Source organism: Pristiophorus japonicus, chromosome 4 (assembly GCF_044704955.1).
Source record: "Pristiophorus japonicus isolate sPriJap1 chromosome 4, sPriJap1.hap1, whole genome shotgun sequence".
In the NCBI taxonomy this organism is placed as follows: domain Eukaryota; kingdom Metazoa; phylum Chordata; class Chondrichthyes; family Pristiophoridae; genus Pristiophorus; species Pristiophorus japonicus.
This window is the reverse complement of record NC_091980.1, coordinates 306,637,418-306,663,922: the sequence shown is the minus strand read 5'-3', so window position 1 is coordinate 306,663,922 and position 26,505 is coordinate 306,637,418. Positions and strand designations below refer to the sequence as shown.

General features: G+C 48.7%; 1 protein-coding gene across 2 annotated transcripts in view; it reads left to right on the top strand.

The window, feature by feature from the left end:
* Positions 1-5,656: 5,656 nt before the first annotated feature.
* LOC139263498 (ovarian cancer G-protein coupled receptor 1-like) overlaps positions 5,657-26,505 on the top strand; it is a 36,114-nt gene continuing 15,265 nt past the window's right edge. For both annotated transcript variants that reach the window (XM_070879674.1, XM_070879675.1), the window contains exon 1: positions 5,657-5,824. The gene's annotated coding sequence lies outside the window, so the exon portion shown is untranslated. The remainder of the gene's footprint in view (positions 5,825-26,505) is intronic.

The following is a 26,505-nucleotide window of genomic DNA, read 5'->3' as shown; positions in this document are numbered from 1 at the left end:
CCTCAGCAATACTCACTCCTGCACACACAGGGCTATCCCAAAACCATAAATAAAGACTTGCATCTCTAGAACTTCTTGCATGACCTTGGGAGATCCCAAAGCCCTTTACAGCCAATCAAGGACTTTTAGGAGGTGAAATTGCCCCCCGTTCCGTTTGGGGCGCACAATTTGAATTAAATGAATATTTCATCATCATCATAGGCGGTCCCTCAAAGCAAGGATGACGTGCTTCCACGCCAAAAAGGGATGAGTTCACAGGTGTTTCAATGTTCCAGATCCCGAACTAATATTCCAGATCCCGAACTACATGTTGGTGGGTGGAAGATGCCTGTGCGTGGATTTTTTTAACGTGGGGTGGCCGTTGCACACCAGCCACCACACGGGCTTGACAGAGCTAGGTCTTGGTCCAGTGGAAAGGATTACCCAAGACGACTGGAGACCAGCTCTGCTGCACGGACCGAGAGCGCACACATATCGCAGTGTGGGCTGGGCCCGTGCTGCCCCTGGGCCCTCGCCTCTTCTGGGCCCCGAACTCACGCCTCTCCTGGGCCCTGGTCACTTCCCTCTACAAACTCTTGCCGCTCCTTCGCCCCTCCTGCTGTGCCTGCCCGCACTGCAATCAGCGACCTGGCCTCGCAGCCGTCGCCCTCCTGCAGCAGCACATGCTGCTCCCTGCAATGGTATACCGCCGCACGCTGCTCCCTCCAATGGCCCCGGCCTGCTGATGGTCTTGGAGGGAGCAGCGTGCGTCGGTCCGGCCCGGGAATTGACACGGTCCTGGCCTGCAAATGAATATTTAGCATCTGGCTAAATGTCGCTGAATTGAGGTCTTTGTCTGAAATAAAATGTACGGAGCGGTATCGGAGGCGTGGTTCATCGATGCGGGGTGTGAGTGCAGAGTTAGCGGGGCGCGAGGCTCAACACTGCGCTGACGTGTCACAACTACGCTCTCCTTTGAAACGGGAGGGCCGGTGCGAACTCTGCCGCCGCTTTCCTGGCACCACTGGGCCTCCACGGAAGGTTTCGGCTAGGCCGGCACCCAAGGCACGCCAACCAATGGTGGAGTGATGAAAATCAGGGATGCTCAGGAGGCCAGAATTGAAGGAGAGCAGAGATTTCAGAGGATTGGAGGGCTGGAGGAGGTGACAGAGATAGGATGTTTATTTACACTGTCACAAGCTTTGAGCTTCATTACTTTTTCATGAATTTTATTTTTAAATGCCCTTCTTCACTGTTTCCTGGGAGGCCCTGAGTTTTGGGCTGCCAACTTCCCAGTAACCATGACGACTCAGATCTGACCCTAACCTTCTCCTCACTTATTTTCCCTCGCCGTCATTTTTGCGGATCTTGTGGGTTTCTTTATTGTGAATTTTATGCTGATAGGGTTAAAAGAAAGAAGGAAAGACTTGCATTTATATAGTGCCTTTCATGACCACCGGACGTCCCAAAGCGCTTTAAAGCCAATGAAGTACTTTTTGAAGTGTAGTCACTGCAGTAATGTAGGAAACGCAGCAGCCAATTTGTGCACAGCAAGCTCCCCCAAACAGCAATGTGATAATCTGGTTTTTTTTGTGATGTTGATTGAGGGATAAATCGTCATCATAGGCAGTCCCTCAAAATCAAGGAAGACTTGCTTCCACTCTAAAAGTGAGTTCCTAGGTGGCTGTACAAAACTGGAATTACAGTCTGTGTTATAGATGGGACAGACAATGGTTGGTGGAAAGGGTGGGTGGGGAGTCTGGTTTGCCGCACGCTCCTTCCGCTGCCTGCGCTTGGTTTCTGCATGCTCTCGGCTCTAAGCACCACTCAGGGTGGTCTTTGGCCAGGAACTCCCAGGTGTTGGTGGGGATGTTACACTTTATCAAGGAGCCTTTGAGGGTGTCCTTGAAATGTTTCCTCTGGCCGCATGGGGTTCGCTTGCTGTGTAGGAGTTTCGAGTAGAGCACTTGCTTTGGGAGACTTGTGTCTGGTATGCGGACGATGTGGCCCACCCAATGGAGCTGGTCGAGTGTGGTCAGTGCTTCGATGCTGGGGATGTTGGCCTGAGCGAGAACACTGACGTTGGTGCGTCTATTCGCCCAGTGGATTTGCAGGATCTTACGGAGGTATTTCTCCAGCGATTTGAGTTGTCTACTGTATATAGTCCACGTCTCTGAGCCATATAGGAGGGTGGGTATCACTACTTCCCTGTAGACCATAAGCTCGGTGCCAGATTTGAGGTCCTGGTCTTCAAACATTCTCTTCCTCAGGCGGCCGAAGGCTGCGCTGGTGCACTGGAGGCGGTGTTGGACCTCGACATAGATGTCTGCCCTTGCTGATAGTAGGCTCCCGAGGTACGGAAAATGGTCCACGTTGTCCAAGACTGAGCCATGGATTTTGATGTGCTGTGCAGTGATGTGTGGCAGGGTCAAGTTGGTGGAGGACCTTTGTCTCACAGATGTTTACGTAAGGGCCATGCTTTCATGGGAAATATTGGCTAGGACACTGGGGACTTCCAGATGGTACCAGGGATGAGGGAATTCAGTTAGATAGAGGGACTAGGGTTATTCTCCTCAGAGCAGAGAAGGTTAAGGGGAGATTTAACAGAGGTGTTCAAAATTGAAGGGTTTTGACCGAGTAAATAAAAATGAGCAGGAACTGTTTCCACTAACAGGAAGGTCGATGACCAGAGGACGCAAATTTAGGATAATTGGCAAAAAAAAACTGTTATGTATGCAACCCTAGGTAACCTGTATCATACCGCCACCAGAGGGCATACCTGTTGGAGTCCCAAGAGATCCCAGCATCCCTTGGAAGCACTGTATATAAGCAGGCCTCCCATGCTGTACCAACACTCTGTAGTTTGAATAAAAGAACTAAGGTCACACTTACTCATGTCTACAGTACTCAGTTACATTACTTTATTATGAACATAACAAAACCAAAAGAGAGATGAGGAGCAATTTTTTAACTCAGTGAAATGTTACGGATGATGGAAGTAGAGTCGATAGTAACTTTCAAAAGGGAACTGGATAAATACTTGAAAAATTAAACATTTGCAGGGCTATGGGGGAAAAGAGCAGGGGGAGTGGGACTAATTGGATCGCTCAGGTCAATTGGCCTCGTTCTGTGCTGTTTCATTCTATTCTACATTAGTTTCACCCTCGTGTACTTATCAAGCTTTCCCATAAATACATAAATTAATGCTGTCGTTCACAAGATGGATACAGATGGGGGCTGGGTCTCTGTGTCTCCCTCCCAGAACAGCTCCTCCCATTAAAGCATCCAATAATTCTCTGAATAGGCAGCCTTCTCTGTCAGCCAGTGGCTCAGTGGGGTAACACACTCACCTCTGAGTCAGAAGGTTATGGGTTCAAGTCCCACACCAGGGATTTGAGCATATAAATCTAGGCTGATACACCCAGTGCAGAGCTGAGGGAGTGCTGCACTGTTGGAGGTGGTGGCTTTTGGCTGAGACATTAAACTGAGGCCCCGTCTGCTCTCTTGGGTGGACGAAAAAGAACCTGTTGTGGCACTACTTTGAAGAAGAGCAAGGGAGTTATCCCCAGTGTCCTGGAGCCAATATTTATCCCTCAACCAACATAACAAAAACAGATTATCTGGTCATTATCACAATGCTGTGTCATTGAATATATTTAAGGCGGATATAGACAGATTTTTGAGCGATAAGGGAGTAAAGGGTTATGGGGAGCGGGCGGGGAAGTGGAACTGGGTCTCTGATCAGATCAGCCATGGACTTATTGAATGGCGGAGCAGGCTCGAGGGACCTTGCTGTGTGAAAATTGGCTGCCGCGTTTCCCACACTAGAACAGTGACTGCACTTCATTGGCTGTAAAGCACTTTGCGGCATCCTGAGGTTGTGAAAGAGGCGTTTTTAATGGCGGGGACCCATTTTGACCCCGTAGCCCCCATGGAAAACTGTAATCTGTGGCGCTGCTGCTGAGATAAGGCTGCTAGATCTGTCAGTGTAACCAGCCGAAAGCCAGCTAAACCATGCAGCATCTGCCAGGCCCAATAAAAATGAGGGCAATAAACAAAGAGCTCTGGGAAAGTATCCAACGAGCATTGCACAATTAGACAGGATTACTCATTCACACAAATTGAGCTGGATCCTCGGTGCCCCGCAGCAAGGCTGAACATAAGAAATAGGAGCAGGAGTAGGCCATACGGCCCCTCGAGCCTGCTCCGCCATTCAATAAGATCATGGCTGATCTGATCATAGACTCAGTTCCACTTCCCTGCCCGCTCCCCATAACCCTTTACTCCCTTATCGCTCAAAAGTCTGTTTATCTCCGCCTTAAATACATTCAATGTCCCAGCCTCCACAGCTCTCTGGGGCAGAGAATTCCATAGATTTATGATCCTCTGAGAGAACAAATTTCTCCTTATCTCAAATGAGCAACCCCTTATTCTGAAACTGTGCCTTCTCATCATAAGCAGTCCCTCGAAATCGAGGAAGACTTGCTTCCACTCCAAAAGTGAGTTCTCAGGTTGACTGTACAGTCCAATACGGGAATTACAGTCTCTGTCACAGGTGGGACAGACAGTGGTTGAGGGAAAGGGTGGGTGGGAGTCTGGTTTGCCACACGCTCCTTCCACTGCCTGCTCTTGTTTTCTGCACGCTCTCGGCAACAAGACTCGAGGTGCTCAGCGCCTTCCCAGATGCTCTTCTTCCACTTAGGGCGGTCTTGGGCCAGGGATTCCCAGGTGCCTGTGGGGATGTATAGACGCACCAACGTCAGTGTTCTTGGTCAGGCCAACATCCCCAGCATCGAAGCACTGACCACACTCGACCAGCTCCGTTGGGCGGGCGACATTATCCGCATACCCGACACGAGATGCCCAAAGCAAGCGCTCTACTCGGAATTCCTACACGGCAAGCGAGCCCCAGGTGGGCAGAGAAAACGCTTCGAGGACACCCTCAAAGCCTCCTTGATAAAATGTCCCCATATGAAACGATGGAAGCAGCACTGGGGCATGATGGCTCGGGCTGTGGTTTAAGGGAGGGGTCGGGAGGCTGGTTATTTTATCTCCTCCTCGATCCGTGCTGCGTACGTTTGTGATTTTTTTTCCTGGGAAATCCGGACAATTATGGAGTGCAGTTCCTCCCACTCCCACTCCCCATCCAGGGCACCGGCAAAAGCCGTCACATTCCCCTTCGTGGCACAAATGGAATTTGACAGATTCAGGATTGCAGAAAACTTCACCCCCAAAGCGCCTGTTAAAATTGGCGGACATTCCATGCAGTATTATAACGCGACCCTGTTCGGTCACAGTGGGCAAATTTCCCGGAATCGCTGTGGCCTGTTCCCGAAATATCTCCGGTATTTTTTTTAACTGCCCTGAGTCACATTCCTTACTTTTAGACGCCGTTTTTGTTTCCCTTACAGTGCTTTCTGGGTTCTGTGTCGAGACACGATTGAACCTGGATTTAAACACGCCCTGCAACTATCTCTGCCAAACCCACGAACGTCTGCTCTGTGGCTCTACCCCCGCCTCCCTACCTGCTGACTTAAAACTTCCTTCATTTGTAAGCTGCAGCCAGAACTCAAAAGAAGTGTCACGGCAGGGCTGACGAGAAAGCCATTATTTAAAAGAGGATTGAAGCCAACCGGTTTCACTTTACACAGCAGGGGAGGTTTTGTATTTAAATTGTTTGGCGTTGAATGACTCTACAGCCGACAGGAAGACTAGGGCAACTCGCGGTGTGTTTACAATCATTGCTGCGAAAGCTTTCACCCTGGTTTACAGTCAACACTGTTTTCTCATCTGCGCCTGAACTTGGTCTGCAAGAAGCTAAGACAGAAATGCGAGTGATCTTCAAGTGAGTTTTTGTGTGCAATCCAACTGAACTATTTCTCTGCTGTGTGTTTTTTTTTTGGTGGGGGGGAGGAAGGAGGGATTATATTCATTCTGGCTGATGCATTTAAGGAGAAGTTAGATAAGTACACGAAAGAAAGACTTGCAATTTATTCAGCGCCTGTCACAACCTCAAAGCGACGGACTTTTGAGGTGTAGTCACTGTTCTAGTGTAGGAAACACGGCAGCCAGTGTGCACACAGGAAGCTCCCACACATAGCAATGTGATATGTTGATTGAGCGATAAAGATTGGCTCAGGACCCCGGGGAGAACTCCCCTGCTCTTCTTCGAAATAGTGCCTTAGGATCTCAGAGAAAGACAGGGTGGGATGGAGGAGGCTCGCGTGGAGCATAAAAGCCAACAAAGAGCTGAACCGAATTCTATATAAAACGGTAGTGGTAACTGAAAGGAGGATGTAGGGAGGCTGAGCGATAGCTGATAAAGGGAATTCAGTGCACATTTGGTCAAAGATTTGCTCAGTGACAATCAGATGGTTTGTTTTGAAATAAGTAAAAAAATGTTCTGCGTCTGACGGAGGACGCCTTACTGTTGCGGAAGTATCTGCTTTGACTTGCTTCCACTCTAAAAATGAGTTCTTAGGTGGTTGAACAGTCCAGTACGAGAATTCATCATCATAGGCAGTCCTTCGGAATCGAGGAAGACTTGCTTCCACTCTAAACATGAGTCCTTTGGTGGCTGAACAGTCCAATACGAGAGCCACAGACTCCGTCACAAGTGGGACAGATAGTCGTTGAGGGAAGGGGTGGGTGGGACAGGTTTGCCGCACGCTCTTTCCGCTGCCTGCGCTTGATTTCTGCATGCTCTCGGCGATGAGACTCGAGGTGCTCAGCGCCCTCCCGGATGCACTTCCTCCACTTAGGGCAGTCTTTGGCCAGGGACTCCCAGGTGTCAGTGGGGATGTTGCACTTTATCAGGGAGGCTTTGAGGGTGTCTTTGTAACGTTTCCACTGCCCACCTTTGGCTCGTTTGCCTTAAAGGAGTTCCAAGTAGAGCGCTTTTTTTGGGAGTCTCGTATCTGGCATGCGAACAATGTCTCTGTCACAGGTGGGACAGATAGTCGTTGAGGGTAAGGGTGGGTGGGACAGGTTTACCACACACTCCTTCCGCTGCCTGCGCTTGTTTTCTGCATGCTCTCGGCAATGAGACTCGAGGTGCTCAGCACCCTCCCGGATGCTCTTCCTCCACTTAGGGTGGTCTTTGGCCAGGGACTCCCAGGTATTGGTGGCAAGTCTTCCTCGATTTCGATGGACTGCCTATGATAATGATGTATCTGTTCGTCCGGCCTGACCGCATTAGCGCTTTACACTCCGGAGGAAATTGCTCCTTTGAAACCTCGCAGATGCCTGTACTTTACCCCGCATGGAGTCAGCCAATCAAATCGTTTCCCATTCCCGTTTCTGAGAGTGCGTTGTTGTTGCTAACGAAAGAGTAAATGGGCGATTCCATTTTTTTTGCTGGTTTGTACATCTTTAGCTTTGCGCGTTAGTGAGCATTTCGACAGAACCTGCCCTTGGCAGGTTTGATGGGTGCAGTAGTTTATACTCTTGCTGTGACAGGAATGGACTTGACGGCTAATGTCTTTCTTGCATTCTGCACTTTCTTATTTATTTACTCAACAATTAGTGGGATGGATAACAAGGCAATCTTTCGATTACTCTCTGCAGGTCTGTGTTGCTGCTGTTAGTGACCCATTTGATTGTGGGTGCCAGCCATGGCTCAGTGGGAGACTCTCTCGCCTCTGAGTCAGTAGGTTGTGGGTTTAAGTCCCAACTCCAGAGACTTGAGCACACAATCCAGGCTGGCACCCCCAGTGCAGTGCTGAGGGAGCGCTGCATTGTCGGTGGTTTCGTCTTTCAGATGAGATGTTAAAACGAGGCCCCGTCTGCTCTCTCAGGTGGACGTAAAAGGTCCCATGGTACTATTCTGAGGAAGATGGGGTCGCCCATTTAAAATGGAGATGAGGAGGAATTTCTTCTCTCAGAGTGTCATGAACCTGTGGAATTCTCTGCCCCAGAGAGCTGTGAAGGCTGGATCATTGAATATGTTTAAGGCGGAGAGAGACAGATTTTTGAATGATAAGAGAGTCAAGGGTTATGGGGGAGTGGGCAGGGAAGTGGAGTTGAGGCCAAGATCAGATCAGCCATGATCTTATTAAATGGCAGAGCAGGCTTGAGGGGCCAAATGGCCTACTCCTGCTCCTATTTCTTATAAGAGCAGGAGATTTCTCCACAGTGCCCTGGCCAATATTTATCACTCAACCAACATCACTAAAAACAGATGATCTGGTCTTTATCTCATAGATGTTTGTGTGAGCTTGCTGTGCACAAATTGGTTGCTGCATTTCCTACATTACAACAGTGATTACCCTTCATAAAGTACTTCATTGTCTGTAAAGGCCATGAAAGTTGTTATAGAAATGCTAGTCTTTCTTGTGTATTATTTGTCTAGCGTATCAATCTTCAGTCCTGGGTCATCTCTTTTGATGACGAGAGTACTTTGACAACTACAGGATCACCAGAGAGCAGCCCTCAGAAGGTCTGCTGGTTGTACGAAGCTGGGCTCCTCAGTGGACACACATGAGGGGCGATTAGTTAAAACACCCTCAGTGGAAGTGGAGTTAAAATCAAGGTAGGTGACTGACCAGCTAGTTCCCACTCCCATTCACTCTCCCAACTTGCTCCCACTCCCTTCCCACTGGCACTCACCCTCCCTTCCCGCTCCCATTCGCACTTCCATTCCCATTGGATTCCCTTCCCACTCCTCACGCTTCTGCCCTCATTCCTGCTCCACCGTTCTACTCCCACTCCCATTCCTCTTCGCCCTCCCTTCCCTCTCCCGCTCCCATTCCCACTCCCGCTCGCTCTCCCTTCCCTCTCCTGCTCCCACTCCCATTCGCCTTCCCTTCCCTCTCCCGCTCAACATTCCAACTGCCGTTCGCCCTCCCTTCCCTCTCCCGCTCCTATTCCCACTCCCGTTCACCCTCCCGTCCCTCTCCTGCTCCCACTCTCGCTCCCATTCCCGCCGGACTCCCCGCTCCTGCTCCCACTGCCGCTCCCATCTTCTGCGGGGAAGCCCAGATGCCTGCATGATTCGGGCTGGAGCCTCATTAATCTGTGCAATGCGTGGCCTGAAAACACACACAGGAGCCCCGATACCTTTGAGAGGGGAGAGTGGACCCTGGGGGCACTCAGTAAATCCTGACGGCGAAAATTAGAGTTTAAAAATAAAATTATTTTTGGGAGGTCAGGAGTAGCAGGATTGGTCCTCTGGGCTCCATAACAACAACTTGCATTTATATAGAGCCTTTTTACATAGTAAAACATCCCAAGGCATTTTACAGGAGTGTTATCAGCCAAAAATTGGACACTGAGCCACAAAAGGAGAAATTAGGGCAGGTGACCAAAAGCTTGTTCAAGGAGGTAGGTTTTAAGATGCGTTTTAAAGGAGGAATGGGAGATAGAGAGACAGAGAGGTTTAGGGAGTGAATTCCAGAGCTTGGGACCCAGGCAGCTGAAGACACGGCCACCAATGGTGGAGAGATTGAAATCGGGGATGCTCAAGAGGGCAGAATTAGAGGAGCACAGAGAGCTGGGGGGTGAGGGTGCTGGAGGAGGTTACATAGATAGGGAGGGGCAAAGACACGGAGGGATTTGAAAGCAAGGATGAGAAATTTTTTAATCGAGGCATAGCCGGGCAAGCAGCCAGTGTTGGTCAGCAAGCACAGGGTGAACGGGAGGGTCTTGGTGCGAGTTAGGACATGAGCAACGGAACAGTGTGGAGCCCGGACTCGTCCCCTCCCCTGACCTACCTTCCTGTCACAGGTCGGCCTTTGGGCAGCCCGGTATTGCATCGGTGCAAAGTCAGCGAGCTGTCACCATCATCATTATAGGCAGTTCCTCGAAATCGAGGAAGACTTGCTTCCTTCTGAACGTGAGTTCTCAGGTGACTGTACAGTCCAATACGGTAATTACAGTCTCTGTCACAGGTGGGACAGATAGTCGTTGAGGGTAGGTGGGTGGGACTGGTTTGTTGCACGCTCCTTCCGCTGCCTGAGCTTGATTTCTGCATGCTCTCGGCGACGAGACTCAAGGTTCTCAGCACGCTCCCGGATGCTCTTCCTCCACTGAGGGTGGTCTTTGGCCATGGACTCCCAGGTGCCGGTGGGGATGTTGCACTTTATCAAGGAGGCTTTGAGGGTGTCCTTGAAACGTGACCTCTGCCCACCTGGGGCTTGCTTGCCGTGTAGGAGTTCCGAGTAGAGCGCTTGCTTTGGGAGCCTTAGCGAGCTGTAGCAGGATGTCAGCTCCGGGTGTACAGCTCGAGGGCTGCCTGTTAATGAGGCCCAGACCTTGAAATAAACTGTTCCTCCTGCCAGAGTGAGTGCCTGGATGGCCAGTGGTTAAAATCACCCCAACGCACCAAGTGGGGGTCCTGCAGCTGTTTACAAAGAATAATTTAAGCCCCCCCCCTTCTTTAATCCTCCTCCAATGCCCCCTTAAGCTACTGGTTTAATTTGCCAAGGCGCCAGGGGAAACGAGAACCGAGACGTTGGTAATCTATGTTGTTAAATATTACATTGGGTGTCACCTCAAACCAAATGAACCATCGGGGAACGATTATAGACTCGAGTAAATGCTCTCCCAACCCCGCCACGCTCCCTGAGGGCTGAAGGAAAAGTGAAGTCAATTAACATTTAAAGTATGAGCCATGGCTGGATGCTGCTCGCTCACCTCAGTCTGTTACAAGAGGAATCAGCATTTGTTGGTGAGCATTGCCCAACCTGTCACCAGCGCAGCTCTGTAATTAAACCTCCCCCGGAACCGGCCCTTGCATATACTGTGAGTAATTTACGTGAAAAATCTGAAGAGGGAAAAAAAACCACAGTCTTTCATTGCACAGAGCAGAAAGTATTCCTTTTAGGGACAATTAAATTGCTCTTGGCTTGGGAGCAAGCTTATAATGTCGAGCACTGGTTCTCAATCAATGTTGTCCCACTGGGTATAACAAGCGAGATTGCCGCTCACTCCTGCCAGAGTATGGATGCCCTCTGGCCTCTCTCTTTGATACACCCAATGGAAGCAGTCCTGCTCTGTGAACCAGATCCCTCGGTTCTGCAAAGCTCCGTCAAGACAGAGATGGAAACATTTTTGGGCACTAAGGGAACCAAGGGAGATATGGGGATAGTGCAGAAAAGTGGAGTTGAGGTAGAAGATCAGCCATGATCTTATTGAATGGCGGAGCAGGCTCGAGGGGCCGAATGGCCTACTCCTGCTCCTATTTCTTATGATCTGTTTAGATCTTATGATAGATCCCCAAGGTCTATACTTGCCCCCTCTCCCTATTTCTCATCTACATGTTGCCCCTTGGCTTCATTATCCGAAAACACAGCGTCAGTTTCCACATGTAGGCTGATGACACCTAGCTCTACCTCACTACCACTTCTCTCGACCCCTCCACGATCTCTAAATTGACAGATTGCTTGTCCAACATCTAGTTCTGGATAAGCTGAAATTTTCCCCAATTGAATACTGGGAAGACCGAAGCCATTAGTTTCGGTCCCTGCCGCAAATTCTGTTTCCTAGGCACTGACTCCATCCCTCTCCCCAACTTTTGTCTGAGGCTGGACCAGACCAGGTTAAGCAACGCCTTGATTTCGAAATTCTCATCTTTATTTTCAAATCCCTCCATGGCCTCGCCCCTCCCTATCTCTGTAATCTTCTCCAGCCCCACAAACCCCCGAGATATCTGCGCTCCTCCAATTCGGCCCTGATTATAATCGCTCAGCCATGGATTGGCGTGCCTTCTGTTGCCTAGGCCCCAAGGTCTGGAACTCCCTGTCTAAACCTCTCCACCTCGCTACCTCTTTTTTGTCCTCCAAGACGCTCCTTAAAACATACCTCTTTGACCAAGCTTTTGGTCACCTGCCCTAATTTCTACTTACGCGGCTCGGTGTCAAATTAAAAAAAAAATCTCATAATACTCCTGTGAACCGCCTTGGGACATTTCACTACGTTAACTACCCAATATAACTACAAGTTGTTGTTGATAACACTGCAGCACCAACAGAGTGACAGCCATACAAGTTAGCATTGCCCCAATGGCTCAGATAGTTTATACAGCGGGTAGCAGAGACCAGAGAGATCCCAGGTTCTGTCTGCAGTCAGCGCTGGGCAGGCCCATCTCAGTGTGGGTGGCAATTGGGATCCTATAACTGTGTTCAGCACCCCATTGGGTTGGGGAGGAGGATGAATCACAAAAACGTAAGAAATAAAAGCAGGAGTGGGCCATATGGCCCCTTGAGCCTGCTCTGCCATTCAATAAGATCATGGTGATCTTCTACCTCAACCCCACTTTCCCACCCAATCCCCACATCCCTTGATTCCCTTATCGGCCTGTTGTTGATTGCTGCCAAGCAGCCCATTCTTTGAAAGTGTGATTTGGACTGAATCTTAACTCCTGGAAAATGGGTGGGTTGGTTGTCGGATCAGAGGTTAAGATTCAAAAAATCTGAAACAGGGATGCAACCTACTTCGGGCGGGATGAGGGACAATTGACGAATCCGCTTGCAAGAAGCCAGGTTGGTCACTTAAATGTTTTAATGAGGCTGCATGCCTCCATTTTAACTCATTTCAGCCGGGTTTCAAGGAGGTGAGAAACATAGAAACATAGAAAATAGGTGCAGGAGTAGGCCATTCGGCCCTTTGAGCCTGCACCGCCATTCAATATGATCATGGCTATTCATGCAACTTCAGTACCCCATTCCTGCTTTCTCTCCATACCCCTTGATCCCTTTAGCCATAAGGGTCACATCTAACTCCATTTTGAATATATCTAAAGAACTAGCCTCAACAACTTTCTGTGGTAGAGAATTCCACAGGTTCATAATGCTCTGAGTGAAGAAGTTTCTCCTCATCTCGGTCCTAATTGGCTTAAACCTTATCCTTAGACTGTGACCCCTGGTTCTGGACTTCCTCAACATCGGGAACATTCTTCCTGTATCTAACCTGTCCAGTCCCGTCAGAATTTGATATGTTTCTATGAGATCCCCTCTCATTCTTCTAAATTGCAGTGAATATAAGCCTAGTCGATCCAGTCTTTCTTCATATGTCAGTCCTGCCATCCCGGGAATCAGTCTGATGAACCTTCGCTGCACTCCGACAAGGGCTGAATCCAAGAGGGATGTGGCTTTACAGGACTGCCTGTGGGCCAGGAGGAGTAGGAGTGTTTCCTCCAGGCCCAGCAAGCTATCCAGTAAGCCCTCTCACCTTCGCGATCTGTCTGCTCCTCCAACCCTCAGCCACCATCGGAATGCCCAACCACCATTCGGAACCATTCCACCAGTGATTGGTCCCCCCCATACCCCAGCGAAAGCCCCCCATGATCTCTCCCACCTGCTCCGTGTGATCGGATCCCCCCCTCCCCCCAGTGACCTTCCTGTGTCAGCTGTGGTTCAGTAGGTAGCAACCTCGTCTCTGAGTCAGAAGGTTGTAGGTTCAAGTCCCACTCAAGGAATTTGAGCTCATAAAAAAAATCTAGGCTGACATTCTCAGCGCAGTACTGAGGGAGTGCTGCACTGTCGGAGATGCCGTCTTTCGGATGAGACATTAAACCAAGGCCATGTCTGCTCTCTCAGGTGGATGTAAATGATCCCATGGCACTATTTCTAAGAAGAACAGGGGAGTTATCCCTGGTGTCCTGGCCAATATTTATCCCTCAATCAACATCACAAAAACAGATTATCTGGTCCTTATCATAAGCCACGTAAATCCCACATTTAGTGGTGTACCAAAGCTTTTTGTGGTATATATCAATGATTTAGACTTTAATATAGGGTGTATGATTTAAGAAATTTGCTGATGAGACTAAAATCGGCCGTGTGGTTGATAATGAAGTAGAAAGCTGTAGGCTGCAGGAAGATATCAATGAACTGGTCAGGTGGGCAGAACAGTGACAAATGGAATTCAATCCAGAGAAGTGTGAAGTAATGCATATGGGGAGGGCTAACAAGGCAAGGGAATACACATTAAATGGTAGGACACTGAGAAGTGTAGAGGAACAAAGGGACCTGGGAGTGCATGTCCACAGATCCCTGAAGGTAGCAGGCCAGGTAGATAAGGTGGTTAAGAAGGCATACGGAATAATTGCCTTTATTAGCCAAGGCATAGAATACAAGAGTAGGGAGGCTATGCTTGAACTGTATAAAACACTCGTTAGGTCACAGCTAGAGTATTGCGTGCAGTTCTGGTCACCACATTACAGAAAATATGTGATTGCACGAGAGAGGGTACAGAGGAGATTTATGAGGATGTTGCCTGGACTGGAGATTTTAGCTATGAGGAAAGATTGGATAGGCTGGGTTTGTTTTCTTTGGAACAGAGGAAGCTGAAGGGAGACATTATTGAGGTGTATAAAATTGTGAGGGGCCTGGAGTGGATAGGAAGGACCTATTTCCCTTAGCAAAGGGGTTAACAACCAGAGGGCATAGATTTAAAGTAATTGGTAGGAGGTTTAGAGGGGATTTAAGGGGAAATTTCTTCACCCAGAGGGTGGTGGGGGTCTGGAACTCACTGCTTGAAAGGGTGGTAGAGGCAGAAACCCTCACCACATTTAAAAAGATACTTGGATGTGCACTTGAAGTGCCGTAACCTACAGGGCTACCGACCAAGAGCTGGAAAGTGGGATTATGCTGGATAGCTCTTTGTCGGTCGGCGCGGACACGATGGGCTGAAATGTCCTCCTTCCGTGCTGTAAATTTCTATTAATTTGGAAGAAGAAATTACTGCAGATGCTTGGTCAAAGATGTAGGTTTTAAGGAGCGCCTTAAGGGAGGAAAGAGATCTAGAGAGGCGGAGAGGTTTAGGGAGGAAGATCCAGAGCTTAGGACCCAGGCAGCTGAAGGCACGGCCACCGATGGTTGAACAGTTATAATGAGGGATGCTCAAGAGGGCAGAATTTGTAGAATGTAGGTATCTCGGGTTTTGGATCACCTCAAGTTTACGTAGGGTAGACTGTGGGAGGCCAGCCAGGAGTGTTTTGGAGTAGTCAAGATTGGAATTACAAAGGTATGGATGAGGGTTTTAGCAGCAGATGAACTGAGGCAGGGGTGGAGATGGAAGTGAAAATAGGCGGATTTAGGTATGCAGTGGATATGTAGTCGGAAGCTAATTTCAGGGTCAAATATGACACCAAGGTTGAGAATAGTCTGGTTCAGCCTCAGACAGATGCTAGGGAGAGGGAAGGAGTCAGTGGCTAGGGAACGCAGTTTGTGGCAGGGAACAAAGACAATAGCTTCGGTCTTCCCAATATTTAATTGGAGGAAATTTCAGCTCATCCAGTACTGGATGTCAAGTTAGAGACCGTGGAGGGGTTGAGAGAAGTTGTTGTGAGGTAGAGCTGGGTATCGTCAGCGTACGCGTGGAAACCTACACCGTGACAATCTAAAAACAGATTGTCTGGTCATTATCACATTGCTGTTTTGTGGGAGCTTGCTGTGCGCAAATTGGCTGCCGCGTTTCCTACATTAACAACAGTGACTACACTTCAAAAAGTATTTCATAGGCTGTAAGGTGCTTCGGGTCATCCCGAGGTCGTGAAAGGCGCTACAGAAATGCACGTCTTTCTTTTCGTGGGCTACCCTGGATCAAAGTCCTTCAATATTTTTCACAAAAGACAAGTCATTGATGAGACAGGCCCCGCCCTACAGTGTTGCAGTGACTGCTGCACAGTAGAGAGAACATAGGCTTCTTCGATCCACTCACACCATCACCGCCACTTCTTCACAAGAGTAAAGAAAAGCCACATTCTTGCAAGAGGTTGTCAGCAGAGTCTGGGTTCAAAGGATGCAAATCCCAGTTGTACTTTATGTGCTTCATGGTTTCTTTGCTTAAGAATTCATAGCAACACTTTGCTATTAAGAACTAGATGGTTTATCAACAATCACACCACACGTAACCATTTCATCCACTAGGCTCACAACTGCATACTTCATCGTGGCTGGCCTGGACCCAACTAACTGGGATTTTAGTGAGTCTTGTGAACATCACATGACTGGCTAAGCCATTCACAATGCAACAGCTCTGCAAACCTGTGAGCATCTCACTGGTGCATGCTGTGATATCAGGCCCTCAAATCTATCACCAAGCTCATGGTCTACAAGGCTATACTAATACCCGCCCTCCAGTATGGCTTAGAGACGTGGACCATAGACAGTAGACACCGCAAATCGCTAGAGAAATACCACCAACGATGTCTCCGCAAGATCCTGCAAATTCCCTGGGAGGACCGACGCACCAACGTTAGCATCCTCGATCAGACCAACATCCCCAGCCTGAAAGCACTGACCACGCTCAACCAGCTCCATTGGGCGGACCACATCGTTCGCATGCCTGATACAAGACTCCCAAAGCAAGCGCTCTACTCGGAACTCTTACACAGCAAGAGAGCCCCAGGTGAGCAGAGGAAACAGTTCAAGGACACCCTCAAAGCCTCCTTGATAAAATGCAACATCCCCACCGACACCTGGGAGTCCCTGGCCAAAGACCACCCTAATTGGAGGAAGTGCATCCGGGAGGGCGCTGAGCACCTCGAGTCTCATCGCCGAGAGCATGCAGAAATCAAACGCAGGCAGCGGAAGGAGCGTGCGGCAAATCTGTCCCACCCACCCTTTCCTCCAATGACTGCCTGTCCCACCTGTCACAGAGACTGTAATTCCCGTATGGGACTGTTCAGTCACATAAGAACTCACTTTTAGAGTGGAGGCAAGTCTTCCTCGATTTCGAGAGACTGCCTATGATGATATTCCTCGTGACCTCACAACACACACAGGCCTCCAAGATGGCTCCATTCCTTTTATTCTTCTTGTAAACAGCAATGGCCGCATTACCACAGTAGTCCACTAGATGGAGCTGTAGTCCACACTATATTATGGAACTATATTACACCAGTCTTCACTGACAATCACTGCAGATGACATTGAGGGACTGTTGTTGAACAAGAGGGCCAAACACTGTCTGGTAGAATGTAGCTCGCAAGGCAAGGCTAGGGACCATCACCACCCAATAAACAGATTCATATTTATCTCTAGAGGGGTGCTGCACCAGGCCTACAACAAGAACCACTGCCCTTCAATAAAGTAACTTGTGTGAAGTAGCTTCAGATATTTTGACATGATGGGGCACAGCATAGATGCAAGTATTTCTTGTCTTATTTAGCAGGATAATTAGATGATTAAGTAGTACGCTATCTGAAAACTGAAATTGTGGCTTGTATTGAGCAAGGCAGCATAAGGCACATTTGGTTTGATGACTTAACCATAAATATTCCCTTTGTGCTCGTTACTTTACTCTAGATATCTCTTGCCTCGGGCTGAGTGCCTTTCTCTCTGTCACTAACATGGCCAAGGTTTATTTGTTACACTAAATGGTATCAGTTTTTGCTGCCAAGAGTTAACTCCAAGGATTAATAAAAACGGAACATTCTGGAAGCGGTCAGCAGAGCGTGCCTTCTCTTGGGCCTCTCCAATCCTCTTTCCTAATCCTCTGGGACCACTGTTCAACCAGCTGTTGGACACCTTCCAGAAACATCCCCAAAGTAGACAATTTCCGTCCAAACCAAGCCACCGGAGAGCAGGGTGCGTGTATTTCCACGGGATTTTCTCACCCGGTGTAAAAGTGCAACATCCTCACCGACACCTGGGAGTCCCTGGCCAAAGACCGCCCTAAGAGGAGGAAATACATCCAGGAGGGCGCTGACACCCCGAGCCCCATCGCCGAGAGCATGCAGCAATCAAACGCAGGCAGCGGAAAGAGCGTGCGGCAAACCAGTCCCACCCTCCCTTTCCCTCAATGAGGAGAAATTTCTTCTCTCAGAGGGTTGTAAATCTGTGGAATTCGCTGCCTCAGAGAGCTGTGGAAGCTGGGATATTGAATAAATTTAAGACAGAAATAGACAGTTTCTTAAATGATAAGGGGATAAGGGGTTATGGGGAGTGGGCGGGGAAGTAGAGCTGAGTCCATAATCAGATCAGCCATAATCTTATTGAAAGGCTCGAGGGGTCGTATGGCCGACTCCTGTTCCTATTTCTTCTGTTCTTATGACTGTCTGTCCCACCTGTGACAGGGGCTGTGCTTCATATATTGGACTGTTCAGCCACCTAAGGACTCCTTTTTAGAATGGAAGCAAGTCTCCTCAATTTCGAGGGACTGCCTCGATGGTAACTTCGGAGAAAGGTATGTGGAAAACCCCGGAGAGGCGGGGGCGGGCTGCCGAAGGGATGGACCAGGAGACAGAGCCTAGGTGCCCCGAGCCAGAAGGTCATGGGTTCGAGTCCCACTCCAGAGACTTGAGCACATAATCCAGGCCGACTCTCCAAGTGCAGTGCTGAGGGAGCACTGCACTGCCGGAGGTGTCGTCTTTCGGATGAGTTAAACCGAAGCCCCCGTCTGCCCCCTCAGGTGGGATGTAAAAGATGCCGCTACTTTGAAGAAGAGCGGGGGCGGGGTGGTGGGGAGTTCTCCCCATTGTCTTGGGGCCAATATTTATCCCTCAATCAACATCGCGAGAAAACAGATTATCTGGTCATTATCACAATGTTGTTTGTGGGAGCTTGCTGTGCGCAAATTGACTGCCGCGTTTCCTACTTTACAACAGTGACTATACTCCAAAAAGTACTTCATTGGCTTTAAAGCGCTTTGGGACGTACTGAGATTATGAAAGGCGCTGTGGTGATTTAAAAAACAATGTTTTATTCGTTCCGGGATGTGCGCATCACTGGCAAGACCAGCATTTATTTCCCATCTCTCGATGCAAGTCTTTCTTAATTGCAGATCTGCAGTATTGAGGTTTCCTTCCACCCATGCAGAATAACAGTTTGTCAGTCTAATGACTGCGAAATCATCATCAGGAAATGTGTGGTAAAAGTCAGTGCTGAATTCGGCCTTGCTTCTGCCTGCTGATCATAAAGAAGTAACAGCAGAAGTGACTGGAAACACATCAGTGACTGAGAGAACGGAGGGAGGCCAAGTGAATGTATAGTTAGAACTGTCCTGATCAGTGGAGAGAAACCAATCACCACTGAGGGGAGAGGGTGAGGGGTGGTGGTGGGGGGGGGGGGGAATGACAGATAGAGGCCAAATGCACAGATATGCTCTGTAACCAAATAACACATTTGCATTTATATAGCGCCTGTCACCTCCTGAGGACATCCCAAAGCCAAATAATACTTTTTAATGAATGATTAGAACTTGCAACCACATGGCATGGTTGAGATGACTAGCACTATCATTTAAGAGGATGATAGAATGATGCGGCACAGAAGGAGGCCATTCGGCCCATCATGTCTGTGCCGGCTCTTTGGTAGAGTTTATCCAATTAATCCCACTCTCGCTCTTTCCCCGTAGCCCTGTTATTGTTTTCCCTTCAAGTATTTATCCAGTTCCCATTTTGAAAGTCACTATTGAATCTGTTTCCAGCACCCTTTTAGACAGTGCGTTCCCGATCACAACAACTCGCTGTAAAAAGTTTTTCCTCATCTCGCCTCTGATTACTTTTGCCAATCTCCTTAAATCCGTGCCCTCTGGTAACCGACCCTTCAGCCCCTGAAAACAGTTTCTCCTTATTTACTCTATCGAAACCACTCATGATTTTAAACACCTCTAGGCAATAGTCTCATAACCTGCTGTTAATCTTTTTTGATTATAGATAAATTAAGGGAAAGCACATGAGGGAAAGGAAGAGATAGTTATGCAGATAAGGTGGGTTGAAGTAGGGAACAGGCTCTGTGGAGCACAAACACCACCATGGACCAGTTGAGCTGAATGGCCTGGTTCTGTATTCTATATTCTACATAATTCTTGTCTGTGTTCATTGTCGGTCCCTAGCTGTCCAGAGAGGGATATAGAGTAACAAGAAAAAAAAAAGACTTGTATTTCTATAGCGCCTTTTGTCATGTATGTAACCACAATGTAACACCACTGTATTACTGTATACTCTCAACCTAGATGCACACCTTGACCACAAGGGGTGAAATTGTGGGAGACACTCCTTACCTGATCCCCCAGGTATATAAAAGGAGGTCCCACGCAGGGTCATCACTTGTGGAGTGCTGTGAATAAAGAAGTGAGGTCACAGAGTGACCTTGTCCCCAGAATGTGCCTCGTGTGGTTTCATGCTGTAGAGTAAGGACTTTACATTGGCGCCGAGAACCGGGAACTCACGACCCATGAGAATGGCCACCGGTAGCACAGAGGAACAGTACTGTGTTGGGGAAGACTGGGACGATTTTGTCGAGAGGCTTCAGCAAAGCTTCGTTACGAAAGAATGGCTGGGGGATGCAGCGGCTGACAATCGAAGAGCTCACCTTTTGACCAGCTGCGGACCAAAGACTGACGCGCTCATGAAGGACTTACTAGCACCCGAGAAGCCGTCGGACTAAAACCTTTGAAGAGCTTAGCAAACTGATCGGGGAGCACCTCAAACCGGCGAGTAGCACACACACTCATGGGCGTTCAGCAATTTGAGAAGCTGTGCCCACTTAAAGCCAGTAGACCTAAATTAGCACGTATTGAGACACAATTACGGATTTACACTAAAGAAATCATTCTGGTGCTAGGCAGTGCAATGTTGGCTGTCACACACAACGGGTTAGTGAATCGGCTGCCGCTCTGGATTGTCCCGGGTAATGGTCCCGCACTGTTGGGGAGGAGCTGGTTAGCCGAGATGAACTGGAAATGAGGGGATGTTCTCGCAATGTCATCTGTGGAGCAAAGTTCGTGCTCACAAGTCTCACAACAATTCGATTCGCTATTCCAGCCTGGCGTCGGGACTTTCAAAGGCACTAAAGTAGTAATACATATTACCCCGGACGCCAGGCCAGTGCACCACAAAGCCAGAGCGGTGCCGTATGTGATGCGGGAAAAGATCGAGAGCGAATTGGACCGGCTGTTGAGAGAGGGCATCATCTCACCTGATGAATTCAGCGACTGGCCGAGCCCCATTGTTCCCGTCCTAAAAGAGGATGGTTCTGTCAGGATCTGTGGCGACTACAAGGCCACCATCAATCGGGTGTCCCTACAAGATCAATACCCACTCCCAAGAGCAGAGGACCTTTTCGCCACGCTGGCAGGCGGCAAGCTGTTCACCAAGTTGGACCTCACCTCAGCCTATATGACCCAGGAACTAGCCGACGAATCTAAACTACTGACCACCATCACCACGCACAAGGGACTGTTCGTTTATAACAGGTGCCCGTTTGGCATTCGATCAGCGGCCACGATTTTTCAACGAAACATGGAAAGCCTACTTAAATCCATTCCTGGAACGATCGTATTCCAGTTCAACATTCTCATCACGGGTCGAGACACCGAGGAACACCTCCACAACCTGGAGGAGGTGCTACACCGACTGGACCGGGTAGGCCTGCGACTCAAGAAGTCTAAATGTGTGTTTTTAGCTCCTGAGGTTGAGTTTCTGGGCAGGAGGGTTGCTGCAGATTGGGATTCGGCCCACCGAATCCAAAACAGAGGCGATTCAACGAGCACCCAGGCCCTGTAACACATCGGAGTTGCGTTCATTCCTGGGACTGTTGAACTATTTCGGGAACTTTCTGCCGAACTTGAACACGTTGTTGGAGCTGCTACACGTGCTCCTGTGTAAGGGTTGCGATTGGTTTTGGGGAGACTGTCAGGAACGGGCTTTTGATCGGGCGCAAAACCTACTTTGTTCAAACAAGTTGTTGACCCTGTATGACCCCTGTAAAAAATTGGTTCTGACATGTGATGCATTGTCCCATGGGGTTGGGTGCGTGTTGCAGCAGGGCAATGCTGAGGGTCAGCTACAACCTGTGGCTTATGCCTCCAGGTCGCTCTCTCAAGCAGAACGGGGCTATGGGATGGTCGAGAAAGAAGTGCTCGCATGTGTCTATGGTGTAAAAAAAAATGCATCAGTACTTCTTTGGTAGGAAGTTTGAATTAGAGACGGACCACAAGCCATTAACATCCCTGTTGTCAGACAGCAAGGCTGTCAATGCCAACGCATCAGCTCGCATACAACGATGGGCTCTCACGCTGGCTGCTTATGACTACTTCATCCGGCACCGGCCCGGCACTGAAAATTGCGCTAACGCGCTCAGCAGGTTTCCACTGGCCGCTACTGAGGGGGCAGCGGAGCAAAGCGCTGAGATGGTCATGGTTGTCGATGCCTTTGACAGTGCAGGCTCCCCCATCACAGTCCGCCAGATCAAAATCTGGACAGAGATCCCCTCCTATCCCTGATTAAGAAATGTGTCCTGACTGGGGATTGGGCGCCTGCACACAGAGCATGCCCTGAGGAGGTCAGACCGTTCCACAGACGGATGGATGAGCTCTCCATCCAAGCCGACTGCCTACTATGGGGAAGCCAGGTAGTTATGCTCCAGAAGGGCAGGGAGGCCTTCATCAGGGCTCTCCACAGCGAGCACCCAGACATTGTGCTGATGAAGGCCATTGCCTGGTCACACGTTTGGTGGCCTGGAATTGATTCAGACCTGGAACACTGTGTTCGCAGGTGCACGACATGTGCCCAGCTGGGTATTGCCCCCAGGGAGGCCCCACTCAGCCCGTAGCCCTGGCCCACCAGGCCATGGTCACACATTCATGTTGACTACGCGGGCCCGTTCATGGGAAAGTTGTTCCTTATTGTGGTAGATGTGTACTCGAAATGGATCGAGTGCATCATTCTGAATTCATGCACATCATCCACCACCATGGAAAGCCTCCGTGCGATCTTTGCAACCCATGGCTTGCCGACATCCTGATTAGTGATAATGGCCCATGTTTCACAAGCTACAAATTCCGGGCGTTTATGTCAGGTAATGGCATCAACCACGTCAGGACTGCGCCGTTCAAGCCGGCCTCCAATGGCCAGGTGGAACGTGCGGTCTAAATCATTAAGCAAGGTATGCTCAGGATTCAAGGACCCTCCCTACAATGCCGCCTATCCCGCCTCCTGCTCGCCTATAGATCCCAACCGCACTCGCTCACGGGAGTCCCGCCCGCAGAGCTATTCATGAAACGGACACTTAAAACCCGGTTGTCCCTCATTCACCCAGTCCTAACCGACATAGTTGAGGGCAAGTGCAAGTCACAAAACGAGTAGCATGACCGCAGTTCGAGGGGGAGATGTATAGAAATAAATTATCCTGTATTCATCCTCAATCACGCCAAATGGCTTGAGGGTACTGTAATTGACAAAGAGGGGAATAGGGTCCTCGTGGTAAAACTCAATAATGGTCAGATATGCCGTAAGCATCTGGACCAAGTCAAAAAAAGGTTCAGCATCGACACGGAGGAACCTGAAGAAGACCATGAGATGGAGCTCACACCATCGCCAGTGAACGAGCAACAAGAGCAATCAGAAGAATGCACAGTCCCTGCGGTCAGCCCGGACAGGCCAGAATCACCACAGGTGACAGACACTCACGTCAGTGTCCAACAACCAGAGCCCCAACTGCGGCGCTCCACGAGGGAGCGTAGACCACCTGAAAGACTAAACCTATGATCCCAAGACTTTTGGGGGGCGGGAGAGGTGATGTCATTTATATAACCACAATGTAACACCACTGTATTACTGTACACAACACAACCTAGATGCACACCTTGACCACAGGGAGTGAACCGGTGGGAGACACTCCTTACCTGATCTCCCAGGTATATAAAGGGAGGTCCCACGCAGGGTCATCACTTGTGGAGTGCTGTGAATAAAGAGTTGAGGTCACAGAGTGACCTTGTCCCCAGAACGTGCCTCGTGTGGTTTCATGCTGTAGAGTAAGGACTTTACACCTTTCACCCCCACCAGACATTCCAAAGCAAGTTACAGCCAATGAAATACTTTTTGGAGTGTAGTCACTGTTGTAATGTTGGAAGCGCCTCCAATCATGTGCACAGCAAGCTCCCACTAACAGCAATGTGATAATGACCAGATAATCCATTTTAGTGATGTAGATTGAGGGATAAATATTGGCCAGGATACCGGGGATAACTCCCCTGCTCTTCTTCGAAATAATGCCATGAGATCTTTTACGTCCACCTGAGAGAGCAGTTTCATTTCTTATCTGAAAGACGGCCCCTCTGGCAGTGCAGCACTCCCTCAGCACTGCACTGGGAGTGTCAGCCTAGATTCTTGAGCTCAAGTCACTGGAGTGGGACTTGAACATCAGAGGTGAGCGTAGAGGAACGGAAATCAAATGGATTAGATATAAACAGGGAAAAGACTGAAGTGAAGGTTCGGGTAGTAACTCAGACAGAAAGAAAATCTTGGGAGAATGAGTAGTGTTTAAAAAATGTTTCTTAAATACATGAACCGCAACGCATAGTTTGGGAAATAAACTGGAAGAACTGGAAGCAATTATTTTACAGGAAGCTCTAGACTTCATAGCTTCAACAGAAAGCTGGCTGTAGATCAGACAAGGATAGAAAATTAATATAATTAAATAAGATAGGAGCTGGAGTGGGAATGTTAGTTAATCAGGGAATCGGAGACATTGTTGCTCGGTAAGCAATTGCAGCAGCCAATTTGCACACAGCAAGGTACCACAGCAAAATAAATGGCAGTACGTAGCATAGTGGAAATGTTACTGGGCTAGTAATCCAGAGGCCTGGACTAATGATCTCAGAGATGTGAGTTTAAATCCCACCATGGCAGCTGGGGAATTTAAATTCAGTGAATTCAATAAATCTGGAATAACGAAAGTAGCATCATTAATGGTGACCATCAAACTATTGGATTGTTAAAAAACCCCATCTGGTTCACTAATGTCCTTTAGGGAAGGAAATCTGCCATTCTTCCCTGGTCTGACCTATATGTGACTCCAGACCCACAGCAAAGTGGTTGACTCTGAAATGGCCTAGCAAGCCACTCAGTTGTACAGAACCACATTGTCACACATCACACGGTGTGCACATTGTCACACATCACACACCGTGCACTTTGTCACACATCACAATGTAGCCCCACTTTTTAAAAAAGGAGGGAGAGAGAAAACAGGGAATTATAGACCGGTCAGCCTGACATCTGTAGTGGGCAAAATGATTATTAAGGATGTCATAGCAGTGCATTTGGAAAGTATTGACATAATAGGTACAAGTCAGCATGGATTTGTGAAAGGGAAAGCATGCTTGACAAATCTTCTGGAATTTTTTGAGGATGTTTCCAGTAGAGTGGACAAGGGAGAACCAGTTGATGTGGTGTATTTGGACTTTCAGAAGGCTTTCGACAAGGTCCGACACAAGAGATTAATGTGCAAAGTTAAAGCACATGGTATTGGGGGTAGTGTGCTGACGTGGATTGAGAACTGGTTGGCAGACAGGAAGCAAAGAGTAGAAGTAAATGGGTACTTTTCAGAATTTCAGGCAGAGACTAGTGGGGTGCCGCAAGGTTCTGTGCTGGGGCCCCAACTGTTTACATTGTACATTAATGATTTAGACGAGGGGATTAAGTGTAGTATCTCCAAATTTGCGGATGACACTAAGTTGGGTGGCAGTGTGAGCTGCGAGGAGGATGCTATGAGGCTGCAGAGTGACTTGGATAGGTTAGGTGAGTGGGCAAATGCATGGCAGATGAAGTATAATGTGGATAAATGTGAGGTTATCCACTTTGGTGGTAAAAACAGAGAGACAGACTATTATCTGAATGGTGATAAGATTAGGAAAAGGGGAGGTGCAGTGAGACCTGGGTGTCATGGTACATCAGTCATTGAAGGTTGGCGTGCAGGTACAGCAGGCGGTTAAGAAAGCAAATGGCATGTTGGCCTTCATAGCGAGGGGATTTGAGTCCAGGGGCAGGGAGGTGTTGCTACAGTTGTACAGGGCCTTGGTGAGGCCACACCTGGAGTATTGTGTACAATTTTGGTCTCCTAACTTGAGGAAGGACATTCTTGCTATAGAGGGAGTGCAGCGAAGGTTCACTCGACTGATTCCCGGGATGGCAGGGCTGACATATCAAGAAAGACTGGATCAACTGGGCTTGTATTCACTGGAGTTCAGAAGAATGAGAGGGGATCTCATAGAAACGTTTAAATTTCTGACGGGTTTAGCCAGGTTAGATGCAGGAAGAATGTTCCCAATGTTGGGGAAGTCCAGAACCAGGGGTCACAGTCTGAGGATAAGGGGTAAGCCATTTAGGACCGAGATGAGGAGAAACTTCTTCACCCAGAGAGTGGTGAACCTGTGGAATTCTCTACCACAGAAAGTTGTTGAGGCCAATTCACTAAATATATTCAAAAAGGAGTTGGATGTAGTCCTTACTACTAGGGGGATCAAGGGGTATGGCGAGAAAGCAGGAATGGAGTACTGAAGTTGCATGTTCAGCCATGAACTCATTGAATGGTGGTGCAGGCTAGAAGGGCCGAATGGCCTACTCCTGCACCTATTTTCTATGTTTCTGTGAAAAACAATGAGAAAAATAAAACTAGAAGGGCCACCTGGCATCGACCTTGGCACCAGCTATGAACAGAACAACGGCACACCCAGCCCAGTCGACCCTGCAAAGTCTTCCTCAATAAAATCTGGGGACTTGTACCAAAATTGGTATGCTATCCCACAGACTAGTCAAGCAACAGCCTGACATCGTCATACTCACGGAATCATACCTTT